General features: G+C 43.6%; 1 long non-coding RNA gene across 1 annotated transcript in view; it reads left to right on the forward strand.

The window, feature by feature from the left end:
- Window positions 1-5,512, forward strand: part of LOC109368892 — a 7,395-nt gene extending 1,883 nt beyond the window's left edge. The window contains exons 2-5 of the long non-coding RNA XR_004160559.1: window positions 1,723-1,842; window positions 2,429-2,555; window positions 3,795-3,896; window positions 5,410-5,512. This is a non-coding gene — a long non-coding RNA (uncharacterized LOC109368892). The remainder of the gene's footprint in view (window positions 1-1,722; window positions 1,843-2,428; window positions 2,556-3,794; window positions 3,897-5,409) is intronic.
- Window positions 5,513-6,384: the final 872 nt, after the last annotated feature.

Consider the following 6,384-nt stretch of genomic DNA (forward strand, 5'->3'; position numbering starts at 1 on the left):
AGAAGTAACAAAAAAACCTTCCCTATGAGTTGTTGGCACCTTTTGATTTACAGAAGTACGCTTGAAATGCCATTTTTATAGTGCTGTGTGGCACTGTAGGGATCTGGGTGCTCCGGTGGAGTCAGAGCTCTGTGCCCAGAGATCTGGGGAAGGGCTGTTCTGCCCAGGTCCTGCCCTGATGCACCTGCTAGGGCAGAGCATTGGGTTCACCCCAGCCTGGTGCTGCTGCTGCTCTGAAGGCTGGGAGGCTTCCCTTCATGTCAAAAGGATGTTGTTCCACCTCCCACCCCGTGCTTTCTGGCCACGATTGAATTACTTTCATTTTTGTTGCAGGATGCACGATAAGAAAATAAAACAATGATCCTGCCGCAGTGAGATGGAGTGCAGAGCATAGCCTGCTGTGACAAAGGTTTCCCACCAGCCCAGCCCAGTTTTTGTCCCTCAGGAGAAAGGATGAACTCCCTGGTGCTCTCAGCTCAGCGTCCTGCTAATGAGCACCCTGCATTTTACCTGGGAAATATGAAAAATTACAAAGGAAGGTCAGAGATTAGGTAAAAGAGTTGAGCTAAGGCAGCGTGAAACCACAGGCAGCAGTGAAAGATTTATTTTGCTGGATTTATATCAGCTCTTTAGGCCAGATTCCAGGTCTTGCAGCTACAATTCACGGTGGCAAACACTGCAGCTGGGCTCTTCATCCAAGCCGGTATGGGAGCTTTATCACCCTTGTCCAGTTGGATGCTGCTCCTTATTTGCCAGCCCAGACAACGGTGATTAAATGGCATTTCTCAGCGTGCAAGTTGGAGCATTATTAGCTCTTATCTCTAATTGCCATCATTTTGAAAGTGTTTTGAACAGATGGCTGTAAGAGAATAAGAGTGAAAAGAGATCTTTTTATACCTTTGACTAACAAAAAGTGCTTGCTGGGATCCTAGCTCAAACTTGTGGGGTTAAATGTGGAGAAAACAGACCAAGTACAACCCTGGCTTCTGCAGGGAAGGCAATGAGGGATAGCAGGGACACTCAGACTACCCAGGACTGTTCCCCACTCACTGCCTGTTTGCTGCTAGGGGTGCTGTGATGCACCTTGCACTGCTGAGCACATCCCTTTGCCACATGGCTACCTGCACCACAGGGAAGGATTCAGCCCACTCCAGTTACCTGCAGTGTGCTCACGCTTTGTGTTCATCTACTGTTCCAGGTGCACCTGTATTAAATCATTGCCATTCAAGTAATCAAGCTCATTACTAGATTATGTGTTATAAGCTCTGGGTGCATAAGCCCTTAGCACAAAAAAAAATTCTCTTATTTTGCTAACTACCTAAACATAAAACTGCAACAGAAAGAAATTGTTCCCGTGACTCATATTTTTCATCATTTGGTCATTAAATAGTGATGGATATAAACCTATAAAGTACCTAAACCGAACCTTTTAACAATCCATGAGCAATACTATCATTTCTTTAATAGAACTTGCTGGCCATGCCTTTCTCAGATGCTATTTGTCATTTTCAGCGTGCAATAATCAATAACTTGGCTTTGGAATAAATAATATAACAGTCACAATATATTATCATTCAGGCTGGCCTTATACTAACCATAAAACAAGACTTGGAGAGATGAAAACTTTAGGTAAATGCCAAAAATGAAGTAACCGGCGCTAAATGAACAAGAAGCTTTGCCTAGTTTTGCTTCCAAATTAATTTGGACTTTCCTTGTATTTAGGATGCAGCATCTACTTCCAAAACAAAGTGAGGATCATCTGACTTCAGGCTGGTGACAACTGCCATCCCCTGGATCCCTTTGCCACGGGGCTGATAACAGCATCGCTCTCCCAGGCTCCAGGTCAGCAAAGGCACATTAGCACCAGCACCAGTCTGTTGTTATTCACCGGAGCAATTAAACACATGCTAAGTTTTAAACATATGATTGTTACATTAAAATCAATAGGGCCCAAGAGCGCGCCTAGATTAAACGTGTTTCTAAACCCAGCTGGAGTTTAGAAAAGCAGCTCCATGGCTAGATGACTAAATCCCAGCAAAGTTTGGGGAGAATATTGGGTGCAGTCCATGGGCTTGCAGACTGTGGTGGGTGTGGTGGCATCTGCTAATGAGGACCTGAGCTGCGACCTGGGCAAACCCAGCACTGTGCAGCCTGCCTGTGCCACGTGACAGAGTCCATCTCACACAGGTATGGGCCCAAGACTACCCACAGTGTAGGCATGTCTGTAAACATCAATGTAAATGCTATCTGCTTCCTCTACCACTTTATGAATTCATTTATATGAGTAGGAAGGACAAGATGGAGAGCTAAGTCAGGGCACAAGTAGGATGCAAAAGCAAGCTTAGCTCTACATTTATGTCTTTGGCTGGGCCTTACTCAAACTCCTAGAATAGCCCATATATATTTATTTCCTTGTTTGAATTTGCAGCAAGATTGCAATAACCTCTGGCCAACCTTGGCTGCTCATTTCAAACTTCTAACCAAAAGTGAGCCTGCAGTCTCATTTCTGAGCTGGGAACAACTCGATTGCAGAAAGTGGAAGAAAACAGGGACAGGTAGGTGCCTAACCCAAGGTATTCATTTAGTGCCTCCTGTTCATACCTTATCTTGACTATGGCACTTGACTTCAAAGCAAGTTCTACTCAATGCAAGTATCTACAGTTGGTCCAGTGGAAATCAGTGTGATGATATATATAGGTAATGTTCATTGCACAGTATTTCAATAAGGCTGTCTCCTCTTATCCATAACAAAAGAGAAAAGCGCAAGGGACTTGGGAGCAGCAGAAAAGTGAGAGTGTAGCATCAAGGTGGGGGAGAAGCCCTTCGTCCTGTGGTGCCAGTGCTACTGCCTGCTCCTCCTGCTTCTTCTGCCAAGGGTGGGGAAGCAGGCAGGGCTCTTTGTGCAGCCATGAGCTCCCTCTGGCTCCTGAGCCATCTGCACTGCATGGCCGTTGGTATTTTCTGATTAAGGGGAGAGCCACAGGCTCCTGCCTGGCAAACTCACTTTTATGTCTTGTTTCAGCACTCCCCACTGAGCCTTTTGAAGGTTTGCTGAGTCTGAAAGAGCAAGAGAAGAGGGGAAGACTTTGTATAAATAAATTCTGGCAGTTCATCTTGGAGGCAGAATGTTCTCAGCAGTCGGTGTTATGGGTTTAGCTGCTCTTTCTAGTTGAGACCTTCTTTGGGTAGCTGACCCAGGCAGGACTGTGCCCTGGAGGAGAGCACTCCCTGGCACCGGGCAGCTGCTGAGAGCTGCCCTGACATCTCATATCCTCAGTCCCAGGCTGAGAGCACACCTCTGTGAGCTGCTCCCTCCAATCAGCCCCTGCTATAAATACCCATATTCATTAGGTGCCACTCAATTACTGAGATTTAGTTATAAACAACAGAAATTCCCATTTTCAGGTCTGAGCAGCCCTTGTCGCTCATGTGGTTTGAGTTAATGATAACAATTAAAACCAAACAAGCTCCACATTAAACCGCTTACGTCCTCTGCTGCCGTTAGAATCGATATGGCCCCAGCACATGCCACTCAGATGAGCCACTTTGTCTTTACCACCTTTTGGAAGTCACTTAATCACTCTTTCTTTCCCTGCCCCATCCAGATTACCAGGTCTGCAGGGCCGGAGTAACGCTGGGTTAGTGCTTCAGAGCGTGAAGTGCCAGCCATGGCTCAGCTCCCCAGGAGCTCTTGTAAACACAAATAATTAATTTCATATTGTCTGTTTAAGACTTGGAAAGTGGGAGTTTGAAGGACGTGATTTAATTTGATTTTCTCTCTTACTTTCCAACAGAATCGAATGCTATAATTAGGGTGATGATCTGTGAGAGGATGGGCTAGAAGGAATCTTTAAGACCCCCGAAGATAGTTGGAGTCTGTAGAGCATTTATCACAGGTAACGCCAGCACGTGAATCTAAAAATAGTGTCTCTGATGCTGCGTGTATATGACTGATATTAAAAATGACTGATATAACAGAAAGCGCTTCACCTCTGTTGCCAGCCAGGAAGGTAGGTCTCCAGTATTCTCAGACTTAAATGCTGCCAGTATTTCACGTTAGGATAGTCATAAAGTTAAAGGTTAATAGGCTGTACAAATGACAGAGTTTAAGGGAAAAAATGAAGATGGGAAGATTTCTAGCACTTAGGGAACGTTTTAAAAATGAAGCTTCTCTGTCTAATATAATTTTTCCTATATTCTTTCTCACACTGTTGATCATTATTGAAAATATTTCTATTTGCATAAGTGATTTCTCCTTCACTGCCCACCTCCGTTTGCTTTTTGGATGATCACTACTTCCCACAGTACATGATGAGTCATAATCCTGCTGCCTGCCATAACAGTCTGCTGCCACAAGAATGTAATGGGGCTAAATTAAAGCCATAGCCTTGGAGGGACGATGGGAAGGGAGATATGGGAATGAGAAAAGCTTTCATTTAATTGCGAGAGAACTTGCAGGTTGAGGAGAAAGGCAAACATGTGCAATGGAATTTGGATGTGTTGTTTCAGATTAACTCAACGGGTGTTGTGAGTGGCAAAAAAAAACTGATTTCTGTGTGAGCTTTGCTGCCATGAATGGCAGGGATTCTTTTCTGTGATGCCAGAACTAGAAATGAGAATCTAATGGCAAGATTAACGTGACTAAGACAAATATTGTTACAAGGAGACTTCCAGTTATCATGTTTGCTTCTGCACTGATGGAGAGAAATTCTCCCTTGTTTCCTGTGGAGGCTTTGTAGAGCAACTGGAAAAGGCCGTTGTTCGAGCATTGTCTCTTGTGGCACTCTTGGGAATGAAACTGCAGCAAAGCACAGCTCTTCAAAACGTACATTCTCCAAATGCTCTTCTCTCAGTCTGATCAGTGCCTGCTGATTCTCAGGAAAAAAGTGTGAATGGTGCTGCTGAGATTAAGGTGGTCTTTTCAATTATTTCCCAAGTACATGTAGTATGTAGTACACACATTATAATGCTAAGCTCTGACAAGCAATTGGCAATGAGTGAAAGCACCTTCAAGTCAACATTTATTCTTACTGCTTTCTTCATGTATGAAAGGGAGTCACCCAAGTAGTGCTGAATTCTGGGTGTGCAGAGAATCTCCCACTCCTTGCGAGGCAAGTAAGAGGCACTGCTAGGCTTTGACATTTGGTGGCCCCTAGCACTACTACAGCTTTTCTTCCTCTGTGTTCTTCAGCTAGCTTTTAGTTTTCTCCAACATGTCCTTAAAAATCTTCTGGACCTGAGATATACAGAAGAAGTTAGATATTCTTGATTTACTGGGTTCTGAGCAACAAAGAGTTATGAAATAAGTATGGCTGCTGGGCAAAAGCCTCTACTGCTCTGGAGCTGAAATGAAATAGAGAAAGTACCTTCGTGCTCCCTCTGGTAATGAATTCTATGCCTATTCCTCAGGACCAGACCTTTTATCAGCACAGAAGCCTAAGGTTGTAAGAGATGCTCTCTACAAGCTATTAGGAAGACCAGAATGTCAGGCTTCACATTCCCTGTGCATGGATCAAGGTAAAACTCTCTATGGCAAATGTTTTAAGGATTACAGTGGCTCTTGGTGTCCTCTAGCAGTACCTCAGGACTGCAGTGGAGCTTTCTCATGCTCTGTAGCATGCATATATTTATGCAGCTCTGTGAAATTTCTAGGACTGTTGAATGGTGACATGCCAATTTCTTCCTTCTTCACCAGAGTTTCTATTTTCTAGTCTTAGTTTCTGCTGCGCTATATGTCTTCTAAGCACTATCATATTAATTTAACAGAACACGATATCATGAAAGCTCATGTTTACAGTATGTGTAAGTATTGTATTTATTTTGCATGTGGCATTGGAAAGAATGTGATAAAAATATTTTAAGAAATGAAAGCAAAGTTAAACCCACCTGCTTGTTCCTTTGTTTGGAGACTAAAATGCAGTGCAAACGAAATAAAAAGTCTGTAAGGAGTAAATTGCTTGCAGTGCAAATAGACTTCTAAGACTTTACCATTGCTTGGGTGAAAAACATTTGCAAGATCTCCAGTAATTTATTCACAGAGCATTTTCCTTGTCTAAAACCATGAGTCCTGCACTGCCTTTGGGAGAGTTTGGGGCTCTTCTTTCCATATTCAAGACCCATTGCTTTGCAGCTAACTTCTTGGATTTAAATGAGATCTCTCTAAGAAAGGAGTGTTTTTCTTGCTGACCTTTTGCCTCTGTGGGAGCTACCTCACACAGTTGGGTTGTCTGGTAGGATCCTTCATCCCTCTGCATTGGCAGCTGCTCATGTAAGCAGGTCTATGATGGCAGTGGGATTGCTTGTGTGAAGAAGTGCTCACCTAAAAGCAAAGGGTCCATTCTCTTTGACCCTTTGCAATTTCTGGTTTTATTCATACTTTTTTTT

Source organism: Meleagris gallopavo, chromosome 8 (genome assembly GCF_000146605.3).
Source record: "Meleagris gallopavo isolate NT-WF06-2002-E0010 breed Aviagen turkey brand Nicholas breeding stock chromosome 8, Turkey_5.1, whole genome shotgun sequence".
In the NCBI taxonomy this organism is placed as follows: Eukaryota; Metazoa; Chordata; class Aves; order Galliformes; family Phasianidae; genus Meleagris; species Meleagris gallopavo.